This window comes from Lytechinus pictus, chromosome 8 (genome assembly GCF_037042905.1).
Source record: "Lytechinus pictus isolate F3 Inbred chromosome 8, Lp3.0, whole genome shotgun sequence".
Classification (NCBI taxonomy): domain Eukaryota; kingdom Metazoa; phylum Echinodermata; class Echinoidea; order Temnopleuroida; family Toxopneustidae; genus Lytechinus; species Lytechinus pictus.
Window position 1 is genome coordinate 14,442,320 of NC_087252.1, and position 16,543 is coordinate 14,458,862.

The window sequence follows — 16,543 nt, forward strand, 5'->3', positions numbered from 1 at the left end:
GCGACTGAAAATTTTTAGACCTAAAAAAGGGACATTATAAGCAATTTTTTGTAATCATGATACGTACCGGATATCTAAACAAACAATGCGAGCGCGAAGCGCGAGCTGAAATTTTTGTATAATTATATTGACACCAAACAGGGACATTTTAACGATTATTTTTTTTGGAATCCATTTAAAGCATAAATATCTCACCATAGTCATCTAATGCTAGTGCCATGCTTTGCTGATTTTATTAGAATTACATCTCAACACATGAAGTCATTGTAATCATGATTAACATACGCATCTCACTAATCAATTATTGCGAGCGCGAAATGCGAGATGAAAATTTAGGAAATTAAGACCTGAAATGGAGCATTTTAAGGCTTGTTTGTAGGAATTCATGAACGTATTTCACTAACCAAATGATGTGAGCGCGAAGCTCGAGCTGAAATTTTTGTATATATTGAACTCAAACATGGACATTTTAAGGACTATTTTTTAGGAATCCATTAAGAGTATACATATTTCACCATAGACATCTACTGCGAGTGTCAAGCGCGGCTGCTTCGCTGATTTTGTTAGAATTACATCTAAACACATGAAGCACTTTTTGTAATCATTGTAATCATGATTATCATACGCATCTCACTAATCGAATTGCGGGCGCTAAACGCGAGCTGAAAATTTAGGAAATTCAGACCTAAAGAGGGGCATTCTAAGGCTTGTTTGTAGGAATTCACTAAGACCGTAAGTATTTCACTAACCAAATGATGCGAGCGCGAAGTGCGAGCTGAAAATTTGTATTATTCAGATCAGAAAAATTGACATTTTGAGGACTGATTTTAGGAATTCATGATGAGCAGACACCTCACCATTCAACTAATGCGAACGTAAGCACGAACAGGAAATGTTTTATACTAAGACCTTTTTGTAGTCATGAAAAAGAAGCATAGTATTATCACTATTACCTAAAACAATAATAACTCGAATTGCGAGGAAACATATTTGGTGTATATTGACTTGAAAACGGGAAGTTTTAGTACAACAGGATTATATATCTCGTTAAACTATCTATGCGAGCACCAGGAACAATGAAGACACATGCCCTGAGCAAAAAATGTTTCATAAAGTTATGAAAAAAAACTTCTTATGTAATATAACAGAACATAATATAATATAACATTATAATGAACAATAATTTATTTTTTCCCACTACGTTTCTCTTCTTTTCTCCCTCTTTTTCTCCCTTTTCCCTTTTCCCGTTTTTTTTTTCTTTTTTGCCAGACGATTGGGGAGGGGGGGGGGGGGCACGTGCCCCCCATGCCCCCCGTAGTTACGCCACTGAGTTCATTGATGGCGGGCAAATAATTCCCAGAAGATAAATATTCTAGGTGGAAATAAACTCTGCACTGACATAAAGTCTGGCGTGAAACTCTGAGTTCTGATCTGATGTGATGAAGTGATCTGATATGATCAAGTGATATAATATGATATGATTAAGTCCTTGTAGAAACTGCAGTTTATATATACACATTTTAACTATTCTAGATCATTCTAGTATTCACTATTCTAGAGGCTTCTATATAGTATTCACTATTATTGAAGGTTCTAGTATTGTCTTTAAAAAAACATTCTCCTTTCAGGAGCAGTCAAATTCCAGAAGACTCTTGAATGACCTCATTGAAATCAACAGTGTCAATAAAATAGCTAAGCCTATTGTTAATTTCCACTACTACTGGAATCATATTGTTCTCTTCCACTGCCTGAGGAATCTATTGTTTGCTTTTCTGTATTCAAAAATAAAACTCCTCGGCCTTTAAATAGGCAAGAGGCCTGCAGAACAAAACCTTTTACAAACACGTTCTCGAATGTTCATTCTTGGCTATCTATCCTTAACGAGAAGATCACTAAATAAATGAATGTAATTGCTCTTCCAATTCTTCTTCTAAATAACAATATATATATATATATATATATAGGAATTTTCCTCACCTCACCGCTGGTCTAAGTTGATACATTTCAACTAAACATATATATATATATATATATATATATATATATATATATACATCAGTACCAGACATAAGTATTAGGGAAGTGCTTACACTATCGTACCTAGTACCTAATTATCTTTAAGTTTAAAGTATATAAACTAATACAGAGCAGAGTGGGAAAGTCAATGGTTGTCAGATCTAATTTTTGTAAGCCGCTAATTCAGAAAATTTAACTTTGAATCTTCGACACGATTACTATCTTCTTTTGAACTTCGTAGATGGACATCTTTCAAGATTAACGAAACAATGTGAGAATATTTTCTTTTGATATATTTGTTGTATTAAAGACGTTGTTTGCATCATTGAACAATAGTCCTAGAAAATGAGGGTTCTGCGTGTTATTCACAACTGGCAGCATCCCTTGGAAATCAGGTAGGTATGCTAAAAAGCAAAAATAAAAAAAGAGTCGACTTCATTTTTTCAAGATTATTTTTATTCTTTTTTTTTTTAATATTTATGTTTTGTCTTTGTTCCTTTTTGTGGCTTGTCATTTTTTTCCTGGACAAAAATCACCTTCCTTTTGTAACGCCACAATTTTTTTTTTATTATTATAATTTTACTTATCAAATTTCGACCAGTACTCGGTTTTGAAAATCATTCTCAGGGCCCGGCATCATAAAGGTATTCTATCGACCTAAATTCATTTTAGTTTTTAGCCAATGACAATGGAATGAATTACGAACTTTTCATTATTTCTAGAAGTCATTGTTGTATTTAAAGAACAAAACAATGAGCAAAAGGTATATTAGCAAACAAAACACTATCTTAAACAAACACGAACTATCTTGTCACTTATTAACAAAAATCCATACATGTTACCATTATATCAAAAAGTGCTGCGTGCGATGTATCTCTATTTACATAGGCATCAGTTTTATATTATATCTTGAATATTATCGATATTTGTATTAACCTCTTAAAATACTCATGAATATTTGAAGAAAAATAGCCCTGTCATCTTGACACCTGTGTCTTTCGATTTTGTGATTAAATGCAATAATTACTCACTATTTAAATTTATTTCCTCAAAATGTTGCACGATACGCTAAGTCTTAGGTGTCTACAGCGCGTCCATTGTCTGAAACCGAGGCACTATGCGCTATATTCCAAGCCTCACGTCTGACATCATATTTATACAGCTGCAATCTATAAACAGATATTCTCTGAAAAATCTGAGTCAAAATGTTGAAATAAAATTCAATTATATCATGTGAAATCCTACATGTCTCTCTAGAAACGGTTTTTTTCTCTTGATGAATGTTGTGACAAATCTAAAAAAAAATCACCATTCATTTTCTATCGTCAGGTTTTTATGAGATTTGAACAATCATATGACAAGCTCCTCTGCCTCAGATTTATCAAAGTAGGGGCCCCGGGTCTAATTCTAGGGAAATATTTTTATTCATACTCACCAAAATGTAGACAAAAATGGTTGCTAGCTCTGGAAACTTTTATTACAATAAAAGCTACGTCTACCATTCTTCTCGATTCCCATTCAGTTCATAATATACAATTTAAAATAAACATATGGCAAGCATGGCAAAGTTGTCACATAATCATAAAAGTCAAATATGTTCAAAGAAGTTCCCCCAAAATGAGTCACTAAATAAAGCTATATGGCCCTGTAAAATAATTTCCCTGATTTATGCAGACATGTTTACAAAAAACATTGAAAAGACATCCATTAGAGAAGTATCGATTATGAGGGAAGACAGGTAAAATATATCTTACCAACAGTTACAATCATGACGTTTGCTTGAATTGTAATTGTGAATATCAAGATTCATCATATAAAACAAGGTTAGCAAAATGAATTATTAATAGTGCTTTAATGCATCCTTCGTGTGGTACTGAAACAAATAAATGTGTATATAAATATATATATATAATAAGATATCTTCAAGTTTAAAGTTTATAAAGATATAAGGAGCAGAATGGGGAAGTCAATGGTTGGCAGATCTAATTTGTGTAAGCCGCTAAATCAGAGAATTTAATTTTGAATCTTCGACATAATTACTATCTGCTTTTGAACTTCCTGGATTTTCTCAAGAATAACGAAGCAATCTGAAAATATTTTCTTTTGATATATTTGTTGTATTAAAGACGTTGTTTGCATCATTGAATAATAGTCCTAGAAAGTGAGGGTTCTGCGTGTTATTCACAACTGGCAGCATCCTTTGAAAATCAGTTAGGTATGCTAAATAGCAGAAATTAAACAAAAAAGTACTTTATTTGTTCGTTTTTTTTTCTTTCTTTTTTATTGAAGCATTTCATATTTTTCTGGACAGAAATCACATTTATAGCGCAGATCTGCACTATTTTTTTTTGTTTACTTGTTTAATTTCCACATGCACCTATATTGAAAATCATTATCAGGGCCCGGCATCATACAGGTATTTCATCGGCCCAAATTCATTTTATTATTTAGCAAATGACAATGGAATGAATTACGAACTTTTCATTATTTTTAGAAGTCATTGTTGCATTCAAAGAACAAAACATTGAACCAAAATTATAATAAGTAAATAAAACACCAACCATAAACAAACACGGACAATCGTGTCACTAATAAACAAACATCCACACATATTACTGTACAGTGCGTAAAAAAAAGTTTCCACTTAGAAAAAAATCTTGTAAAATTATACATATGTAAATATACTGAAGATTTTTTCACATTGTTACACTGGTACAGATCATTTAAGCAAATGACGATATAACTGTCGAAAAATATTTCCGCTTGAGTGAGCACCACTCACTTAAAAAAAAATTAGTGAAAAATGATTTGCGCAGAACTTTGAAATAGTTATGCGAATAAAAGTAGACCTTAAAGGACAAGTACACCCCAACAAAAAGTTGATCTGAATAAAAAGAAAAAAATCCAACGAGCATAACACTGAAAATTTCATAAAAATCGGATGTAAAATAAGAAAGTTATGACATTTTAAAGTTTCGCTTAATTTCACAAAACAGTTCTATGCACATCTTGGTCGGTATGCAAATGAGGGGACTGATGACATCACTCACTCACTATTTCTTTTGTATTTCATTATCTGAAAAATGATTTATTCCCATTTTCTCCTCATTGTCCTTGAAACAAAGTTTCATTCCTCCCTGAATATGTGGAATTACCATCGCCTTAACATTTTATGGTTCAGTCAAGTTGGTCCTTATTGTCAAATCTCTAAAAATGGTAATATTCTATATTTCAAATAATAAAAAACAAAAGAAATAGTGAGTGAGGGACCAGGGACCTGGGAACGATTTTTTCAGTGGGGGTGCTGAAATCTCTCCTCAGAGGTGGGGGGGGGGGGGGGGACAGACACAATTGAGTTTAACATAATTACACACACACACACACATATATATATATATATATATAAATATACATACATATGACAGTCACTTCTTGGCTTTCTTCTTATAAAAGAACATAAATATATAATTAGATAATTCGAGTGCGAAGCGCGAGCTATTTTTTGTGGAAATTTCATGTATTTTGCCCTGAAAATTGAACACTTTGAGCAATGTTTGTGGTCAAAGATGCGTATGTAACAAATAATAATTGTGAGCGCGAGCAGATATTTTTTTATATACGCTCTGGCCTGATCGAAAGGGACGTGTTATAAGGACTGTTTTGCAGTTACCCATGAAGACGATACATATATCAACAATCAAATAATGCGAGTGCGAAGCGTGAGCTGAAAATTTTGACATTCCGACCTAAATACTGGACATTCTAAGCACGTTTTTTAATTATGAGCAGGATAGGTGTATTTACAATTGATGCGAGCGCGAAGCGCGAGCGGAAACAAAATTAAGATTTCAGACCAAAAAAACGAGAGATTCTAAGTACTTTTCTAATCATGATAAGGATAGGTATAAAACTATACAATTGATGCGAGTGGAAATAAAAATGAGATTTCAAACCTTAAAACGAGACATCATTCTTATGCACTTTTCTAATCATGAACAGGATAGGTATATAACTATACAATTGATGCGAGCGTAAAGCGCAAGCGGAAACAAAATTGAGATTTTAGACCTGAAAACGGGACATTCAATTCATGTTTTGTAAATCAAGAAAATGATGGGTAATTGGATATATTCTTAAATTAATAATGTGAGCGCGAAGCGCGAGCAGAAAATTGTTGATATTCTGATCTGAAACTCCACACTGAATGTAAAATGGTTTGAACAGATAAAGAAAACTCAGACGAACATAAGAATAAAGATTTGATCAAAATCAGACAAGGAATCACAGTTATTGCATTTTAAAGATTAGCATTATTCCCCACTTGTTCTTTTGTATTTTATTATATAAAATTAGGTTTATTCAATTAATTCCTTTCAAGAACCAAAACAGTTGAATTGACAACTGATTTATTCCATTAGATATTTTTTGCTGCAACTTATTTCATTATAAGGGAGACATATCATTCATTCTGGTATGAAAAAATGAAACAATTTTGATTCCACAAGGAACAGCTAGGATAATGGGGATGTGACAGCATCAGCCCACCTATTAAATATGCGTGCGCGTGTTTAGAGTTGGACCTAGTATCTGGGCATTCTAAATACATTTTTTATGATAAAAATCAATAATGCGAGCGCGAAGCGCGAGCAGAAAACATTTGATATTCCGATCTGAAAGAGGGTGAATTTACCCCCTCTGCTACTATAGGGTGTGACAGGTATTACGACTTTGCTCATGAAGAAAAAAAAATAAATGGAAAGTAATGAAATATGCATCCAGATCACGTGTCACCTCATTAACCCAAATGACCAAGTTCATGCAGGGATGGTGTTAGGCTATTTTGAGACTGAGGACGACAGCGTTTCATGAAAGGACTTGTCAGACGTTTTATCCGACTGTTACCATAGAAACAGTGCTTCTCCGCCAATCAAATCCAAGTAAAGTTGTTGATGAAACGCTTCCGAGATGACCAGGCTCACAAAATCACTTCATTTCTCTTCAAGCAAACAGAGGAGAGATGGAGCTCCACGATCAATTCAAATTGTTTCCAATACCATTCCTATACCCTTTCTTCCCTTATCTTACATGACCCTGGGAACAATTCTAATAGGGGATGTTGGTTTGGAAGAAAACTTTGACAAAAAAAAAAGGTTTTGACTACAACATGCGGTTGATTTGGGTCTAGGAAAAAAATAACTAGCAAATTAAAAAAAAGTATTCACTACAAAATGAAGGTGATTTTGGTTCAATTTCTACATTTTAGCAAACCTAAACCTGATTTCCAAGGGGTGCTTCCTCTGGTGTTTACCATACGCGACACCCCAAGCAAATCTTCAGCACCCTTGCACCCCCGCTTCTCACTTTCATAATTGGAGGATAGGTTTATGAAAGGGGTATCAAAGGGCCCGCTTCCCAGCCCGTAGGGCCATGGGGCAAGGCGAAAAAGACTGTGAAATTTGATTTCTATTACTTGTAATTTTTGTATACAATACACGGGCGGTCGGGCGTGCGCTCACTTGATTCGACATTAAACCTGGAAGTTTCAAGTCCAACCACCCCAGTGTGTATCACGTATTGCGCGCGACTACGTCTGTATCGGAGTGCTGCCCCGCTGGAGCTTGATTGAGTCGCGTTATATAGGAGGGGTGTTATTGGAATATGTGAAAGACTATGTAAATGATTTGCGATTGTCTGATGTGATAATTATGTACATTATAACATATTAAAAAAAATACAGGGGGGAACCTGATTTCGTGGGGGTGCTGCCTATGGAAAATAATACACGCAGCACCCCCAGGATAATTTCTGGGGGTGCTTCAGCACCCCCAGCACCCCCGCTTCTCAGGTCCCTGTGAGGGACATCATCAACTCTCTCATTTGCATGTCATTGAGTTGTGCATATAACTGTTTTGTGAAAAATAAGCGAAATTTTAAAATGTCATAAATTCCTTATTTTACATCCGATTTTGATGAAATTTTCAGCATTATGCTTGTTTGATTTTTCTCTATTTATTAAAATCAACATTTTTCTGAAATGGACTTGACCTTTAATCATGAAGAACACGTTCAATTTATCTATTAAAATTGATTTGAAGATATATTTTACCTTTAAAAAACTTTTTCCTTGCCCAAAACACTTCGAAGAGTGTATTGCGCCCCATTCCACTCCCCCACACACCGAGGCAATCGGGACGATATTTGCTTTACACCGAGCTGTGATTTACCTTGAAATGGCTTAGGCTTGATTTTCATTTTGTTAATCATTGTAAAGCTTGGAAAAGGTGTGGAGAAACAAGTATTAAATAAAAATGAAATGTAAACCCACTTTAAATGGTAAAAACTTAGTGAAAAGTTGCTAGAGAATGATGTCTGTGCTTACAGCGAACGCCAAAGTGGAGTCAAGTGACTCTAGAAAGGGAGTCCGGCGTCCATGACTCTCGTGGGGAGTCAAATTTGCTGACTCCGTATACAGAGTCAGATCATGGCTACGATTTCCCCCCATAATTCAAGAGTGCACGCGTTGCTATGTTACCCGGGGGCCAGGGGCCTATGCTGTATACATGCGTGACAAAAGGGGTGTTCTTTCAGTTTCAGACGAGGACTGAACGTAGTACTTGGCAGCAAGGAAATCAAAAACACCGATTTCAAAAAAAAAATAGGTGGTCACAAAAGACTTAAACATACATGGTCAAACGTTCTTAGCCCTATTATTTGTCTTTGGTGTACACAGTACAGCATTTTGTTTGACTGGCCACCCCCGGGCTACGTTGGCGGCCCGGCAATTCAGACACAGTTTAAATTGGCGAGCGGCCAATACGTCTGCTTTTTCGTGGTGATTGATTTACGTTCGTTTTATCGCTGAGAGTTTTACTGAATTTTTTTTTCTAATTGTACTTTTTTGGGAAGTATTTTCTCTTGGTGTGGTGATATGGAAGAGCAGAATGCCGTCTTGTTCTGCAATCAACTGCACGAATCGAGATGTTCGTGAAAATCGCCAGAAAGGATTGACATTTCACAGCAACAGGTAAAGAAAATAACCCTTTTCTCGTAGTCCCATCCGTAGATTTTTGTGTTAACTGTGTGTAGGTATTTATGTTTTTGATAAATCTCGTGTGGACGGTGAGTAATGTTTGATTGAAAAATCAACCTCATGATAAGTCCTAAGTCAAAAAGTACTAAATTAGATTAAAAGAGGAATGTGTAAAAACTAAATTGTGAATTCTACAGTGATTTCTGTTATTTTTGTTGTGAGAAAGAAAAAACAAACAAATAGACTAACTAAGACTATTTCATTTGTTAGCCTTCTAATCTAATTCTATTTTTACTACGTCTAAGTTACAGGGAGTACAGACGTACAGTCAGGCCTAACGTAGGCTAACGTTAAACTGCTAAACCTAAAATCCCCTAGGGGTCTATAATATAGACTATATTTATCTCGAAAAAAAAATCAGTACCAAGCAACTCCCCTGGCCTCACCTCCACATAACTACGGTACTAATTGTGTTCAGTGCCAATGCAAGTTAGACTGACTTATCCTCATGTGGTGAGTCAAGGTATATTGCCTCCATTCTATTGAGAGTTGCACTTATTATGGGAATGTTGCTCGAGACTTCGACAGCTGGCAGCCATCTGTTTTGAGGAGTTTTAATTTTTTTTTGTAATTCTCGACTCGTACACAGTTAGAGTGATATCTCCTTGGTGAGACGGCTCGCTATCGTGCAGCCACCATTAGGGTTAACAATTCAAAATCCCCCCGAAGGTGGCTCATCGATTTTTGTCTTTATTTCATGAAAATATGTAAAAACAACTGAACCAAAATGAAGATTATTACTCCGTTTTGGCATGAAATCCATCAAGACGGGGAAAAATAAACTGAAAAGGCAGAAAAACAGTGACTTACTTCGGCTGTCGTGTAACTTCACTTTCCAGTTTTATCTGAACTTCATACGTAAACACATGGCCATTAAGTCCCTGTACATATCGAGCTAGAACTTCGGTCTCTGTATTTGGTGAGTGGAGCTAACGGAGTTCAGCAGAACAATCAACATAACAGAGACCGAAGCTTTTGGTCTAGACGTGACTTACCTAGTCTACCTTTCTCTTGATCATGTTGATTTTTTATGTCACCCTTTCTTCGAATAATTGCAATCACATTTTTTTTAAAGATTTCCTCACTGCAACCCAGATCTGTTGAGACAATGGGTGATAAACATGCGTCGGGACAGATGGATGCCAACAGCCAGGTCTCTTTCATGTTCCAAGCACTTCACACGAGAGCTTCCATAGGTTTGGACTACGTGTTCAGCTCATTGATTCTGCTGTGCCAACAATAATATATTAAACACTTCCCAGGCTGTAAAAAATACATGATTTGAAGTGATAAAGTAAAATCAGACAAACAAAGCATTGACAATTTCATCAAAATCGGACAAGGACTATCAAAGTAAACACATTTTAAAGCTTTGCCTTATTTTGGTGAAACTGTTCTATGCATGTCATTATGAATATACAATGAGCAAGCTGATGATATCGTTCGTATCCCAACTAATTTTATATTTTTGTATTCATTTGAAATTATATGTATTCTTTTTTTAACATTTAGAATACCAAAACCTACTAATGGATACCAGTTGACAGAAATCACATGTATGATTGTTGCACACGTTTGTTTGCGACTAAAGGACCACAATTTATGGAATTAGCTCATTCTTAGTGATTAGACTTTTTAATCAACAAAGTTTAATTGTTCTTTGCATGGGATATTCCTTTTACATTTTGTATTTTATCTCTTTTCTTTATCAAATATTTAGAAAGTTACCCAACGGAAATGTCCTGCTGTCCGTGTTTCTGCACCACCTTTGAAGGAACCAGATGTTCATTCTCGTCCACTGCCAAAGCAAAGTACATCTACTGATCCTCTGGCTGAGCACAGTTATGCTACAATGGATTCGCCACGGAAATTGAAGCACAGGTTAAAGCTGTCCAAAGACAGACTGGAAAATGCAGAAAGAACCTAAAAGTAGTCCATCAACGAACACGCCGTTTGAAACGAAAGGTGGAGACCCTGAATTTCGTCGACGATGAGCTACGGAATGATAAGCTGATTTCTACAAATTGTGCAGTCTTACTTGAAGGGACTGTAGACGGCATACCTAAATAAGTGATGACTAGAATCATTGAGTGCAAGAAAAGGAAAAAATCATCCGCTTATCCTGAGGAGCTGAAGTCATTTGCACTCACATTACAATTCTACTCGGCAAAGGCTTATGAATATGTCAGAAAGACTTTTGACTTGTGTCTACCCCACCCACGCCAACTCCGGGGATGGTATAATAGGATTGATGGTGATCCAGGTTTCACAAAACAAGCGTTCATCTCACTCGCGGGAAAAGTGACCAAAAACAGAGAGGCTAGTAAAGAGACTGTCATCGCCTTGATGTTAGATGCCTAATAAGACCCCCCCCCCCCCACCCAAGATCTCGGCCATTGACCGCGAGATCAAGACGAAAATTGGCACGCACATTACAACCAACGTTATCTACAGAACTGATTATGCGCAATTATTTGGCAATTATTCAGATTGATTTTTAATTAATTAATTATACTAATTTATGCATGAAATTACTTAATTTGCCATTAATTTGTAAATAAAGGCCCAAAACTGCTGAAGCAGTTTGATCTAGACACTCCTTTTCTGCATTCTTATTGAATACCCATAAAAGGATTTCAGTACTTATCATTTTTTAATGTATTTTATTGCTTTACAAAATTTGTATATTATTGCTTTTCAACTTTTTTATTTTTCATTTTTTTTCGATGGAAATCATCGGTGATATTCCAATCATAAAAAACATGAAATTGATTGATTATAGTCAGTTAAAAGTGCAAATAATGATATATATTTATGAATTTTGGCTAGAAACAGAATTAGCATTTGATTTGTACATGAAATCACGTTTTTGAGCAGTTTTGGGACTGACATGCACTTGCAGCATGTTGCGTAACTTCGGAACCGCGTGCCCGGGCTTGCAAATTTGGTATCAAAAGTTGCGCAAGACTTGAAAGCAAATAGTCATGAAACGTCCCAATGCGATATTTTTATGTTACTGACTTTTGCAAATAATGTCGAGGGGGGCCTTTTAGCCTCCCCCCAGTCTTTTTAGGGTTAAATATCAATTGGCAATTGATGTGTTTGCATTTATTGTGAAAGGTATGAGCAAGACTTGAAAGCAAATAGTCATGAAACGTCCCAGCGCGATATTTTTATGTTAGCGATTTTTCGCAAAAAAATGTCGAGGGGGGGGGGGGGGCTTTTAGCCTCCCCCAGTATTTTTAGGGTTAAATATCTATTGGTAATTGATGTGTTTGCATTTATTGTGAAAGGTATAATGTGCAAAATTTGCTGAAGGGGTAAACAGATGAATATATCAAATGCTGGAAAGTTTAAGCTTTTATTCAGGTACATGTAAAAGTTTACATTTTATGAGAATGAATTTTGAAAAAAGTAAACATTTCATGAGAATGAATTTTGAACAAATGAGTTGGGTTTTTTTAAACCACTGTTTAACACTGTGGTCAGTTGATTTAAGAAATTCAAAATCTGAGCTGCCAGCTGCCTGACCTGTCTAATTATGTTCAGATGGATGAAAAAACATCCAAGAATGCCCATATATTAAAGTCACACATTCACTATGAAGATATCTATGAAAGTTGTATTTATTGTCGCCAACGACAATAATTCTAGCACGGGAGACTTAGTCATTGGAGGTGATATTTTAGATTTTCACTTTTTTGAAGCACTGAATGATAACTTTACATTACATCAAAACCCCATTTGGGGTGAGACCGCAGTTCGGATTGCAAACTGCGGTTCTAGACCCCATTTTTCATTTGAAACTCTCAATAACATTTCCAAGCCCCGATAAACCCATCTTGGCCAGGTAATCCCCGTTGTCTCAATTTCACCTCCACAGGCCAGTAAATGAGCGTTGAGCCAAGGACGAAAAGATAAACAACAGTTGTGCTATTACGTAAGACTTCTCTGCCTGTAGAAGGACCTTCGGACCGAGGTCAAGAAACAGGTGTTTTGATACTTAAATTGCATGCCTGGGGCAATTAGGGGTTTGTAGTACTTGGAGAAAATAATTGATGAAAAGGGAAACTGGGGTATAGTGTTCTCAAATGGAGGTTTTTCGTCATGAAAGTACAATTTTTTTACAGGTTTAATTTTACACCTCATCTGATATTCTGATAACATGCAGGGCTATGCAGGTCAGATTTTTTTAACTTTGAAAATGTTATATTATGCCTTTAACCCAAAATTGTTGTGACATGCTAAAGGCCTGTTTTCAGGGAACACGCAAATGTTTTGCGAACGACGTAAATAGTATACATGTCAAAAATGGCCAAGTCCAACAATTGTATTCTATGCGGGCCAAAAAATGTGCAGAATTTTGAACCATTAAAAACTTTGCCTTCGGAAACCACTAAAGAACATAATTGTGTATTGTTCCTTATTATTTGCATATGTTAATTTTCGATATCTATATCTTTGACCTTTTAGGTGCTTCATGCCTAATAATAGTGGCCCTATGTGTTTCTTATCCCTCTTAGACCCTACATATGGAGTCTGGATGACCCCCCCAAATGGAGTCATGATGACTCCCCAGGGGAGTTGAGCTGACTCCCAAATGGGAGTCCAGCAAACGATTGACTCTATGTCAAAATTGACTCCATGTTGGGAGTCATCTGACTCCCCTGGGGAGTCGAAATTTCCTGACTCCCCTGACTCTCCAGATTACTCCCTAAATGGAGTCAATATTAACATAGAGTCAACCATTTGCTGGACTCCAATTCGGGAGTCACCCAGACTCCCTTTTGGCCGTGAGTGTACTAAGTGTTGAAATTTCAATTTGGGTGGAAAAAAATGTTACAAAATGCTTGAATGTATCTGTCTAATTTCTATTGACTAAAAGGCAAAAGAAATGTATGAGAAATGTTTCGCAGGGTTAATTTGATTTCGCCCTTTCTCCTTGACACAGCGTGAAGACGAGCATTTCAGGTTTCGCAAACAGATTTCTGCGAGCTTTACAAAAATGGACTCAAGTGTAACATTCTGTCAAAACGTTTCCTTGCATTGGATAGATGAGACCCTAAAGTAAGATTACATGTCACAAAATACCCACATGTTGTATATTTTTTAATTCCCAAGGCTTTTTCAAAGTGTTAACTTTTTTTTGATACGCACTGTATAATCAAAAAGCGTTGCGTGCATTGTATCTCTATTTACATTTCATATCGAGGCATCAGTTTCATATAATTTCTTTAATATTATCAATATTTGTATTAACCTTTTAGAAAAAAAAAACATGAATATATGAAGAAAAATAGCCCTGTCACCTTGACACCCGTGTCTTTCGAATATGTGATTAAATGCGATAATTACTCACTATTTAAATTTATTTCCTCAGAATATGGCAAGATACCATAAGTCTTAGGTGTCTACAGAGTGTATATTGTCTGAAACCGAGGCATTATGCGCTATATTCTAAGCCTCACGTCTGACATCATCTTTATACAGCTGCAATCCTAAACAGATATTCTTTCGGTTATATTATGTGAAATCCTACATGTCTCTGTTGAAACGGCTTTTTGTCTTGATTAATTTTGTGAGTCAAAATGTTAAAATAAAATTAAGTTGTATCATGTAAAAATCCTACACGTCTCTCTTGAAATGGCTTTTTGTCTTGATTAATATTGTGACAAATCCAAAGAATTCACGTTTCATTTTCTATCGTCAGGTTTTTATGAAATTTGAACAATCATATGACAAGCTCCTCTGCCTCAGATTTATCAAAGTAGGGGCCCCGGGTCTAATTCTAGGCAAATATTTTTCTTTAAACCTTACCAAAATATAAACAAAAATGCATGAGAGCTCTGAAAACATTTATTATATGAAAAGCTTCGTCTACCATTCTTCAAGATTCCCATTCATTTCATAACATGTATTTAATATACACATTGGGCATGCCTGAAGTTATTTTTCACATTCGTAAAAGACATATGCTCATCCAAATTATAATCCCCCCCCCCCCTCCTTTCCCTGTCTTCCCTCATAATCGATACTCCTCTAATGGATATCTTTTCATTGTTTTTTGTAAACATGTCTGCATAAATCAGGGAAATTATTTTACAGGGCCATATAGCCTTATTTAGTGACTTTATACTTTATTTTCAACTAGATTTTTTTTTTTTTTTTTGGGGGGGGGGGACTTTTTTTAACATATTTGACTTTTATGATTGTGTGAAATAATGTCATGCATGCAGGGCTAATGTATACAACTTTGCCATGTTTGCCAAATGTTTACTTTAAATTGTTTGTTATGAAATAAATGGGAAAAGAGAAGAATGGTAGACGTAGCTTTTATTGTAATAAATGTTTCCAGAGCTAGCAACCATTTTTGTCTACATTTTGGTGAGTATGAAGAAAAATATTTGCCTAGAATTAGACCCGGGGCCCCTACTTTGATTTATCTGAGGCAGAGGAGCTTGTCATATGATTGTTCAAATCTCATAAAAACCTGACGATAGAAAATAAATGGTGATTTTTTTTATAGATTTGTCACAACATTCATCAAGAGAAAAAACCGTTTCTAGAGAGACATGTAGGATTTCACATGATATAACTGAATTTTATTTTAAAATTTTGACTCACAACATTAATCAAAACAACAAGCCGTTTAAACAGAGACATGTAAGATATCACATAATATAAATGAAGGAATATCTGTTTATGGATTGCGGCTGCATAAAGATGATGTCAGACGTGAGGCTTAGAATATAGCGAATAATGCCTCGGTTTCAGACAATAGACACTCTGTAGACACCTTAGGGCCACCGCACACCTTTCGACTGTTCGCGATCCGATTTTGGAACAAATTTGCTCATTTTCTGAAAATGTGAATGGAACATACATGTATCATTTTCTTTGAGGTTATAATTAATTGAAAGAATACTAATATGACCATTATTCTAAGGAGGATGATAGCATAGTCACATATAATTTTATGAACATTTTCGTACGATGATTTCGAACATTACACAGTAAGATATTTCAAGTCTCAATATTAGCATCAAATTCTACTACATTTTATTCTGAAATCGGGTCGTGCCATATTTTGAGGTAATACATTTCAATAGTGAGTAATCATTGCATTTAATCACAAAATCGAAAGACACATGTGTCAAGAGGACGGGGTTATTTTTCTTCAAATATTCATTGCTTTATTAGAAGTTGATACAAATATCGATAATATTCAAGAAATTATATGAAACTGATGCCCATGTAAATACAATGCACGCAACACTCTGATATAATGGAAATATGTATGGATATTTGTTAATTAGTGACATGATAGTCCATGTTTGTTTAGGGGCTTTGTTTGCTAATATACCTTTGGTTAATTGTTTTGCTCTTTGAATACAAAAGTGACTTCTAGAAATAATGAAAAGTTCATAATTAATTTCA

At 35.4% G+C, this 16,543-nt stretch overlaps 1 pseudogene; it reads left to right on the forward strand.

Moving 5' to 3' along the window:
• The first annotated feature begins 8,957 nt into the window (after nucleotides 1–8,957).
• On the forward strand, nucleotides 8,958–13,504 carry LOC135155223 (uncharacterized; annotated as a pseudogene).
• The last annotated feature ends 3,039 nt before the right edge of the window (nucleotides 13,505–16,543 follow it).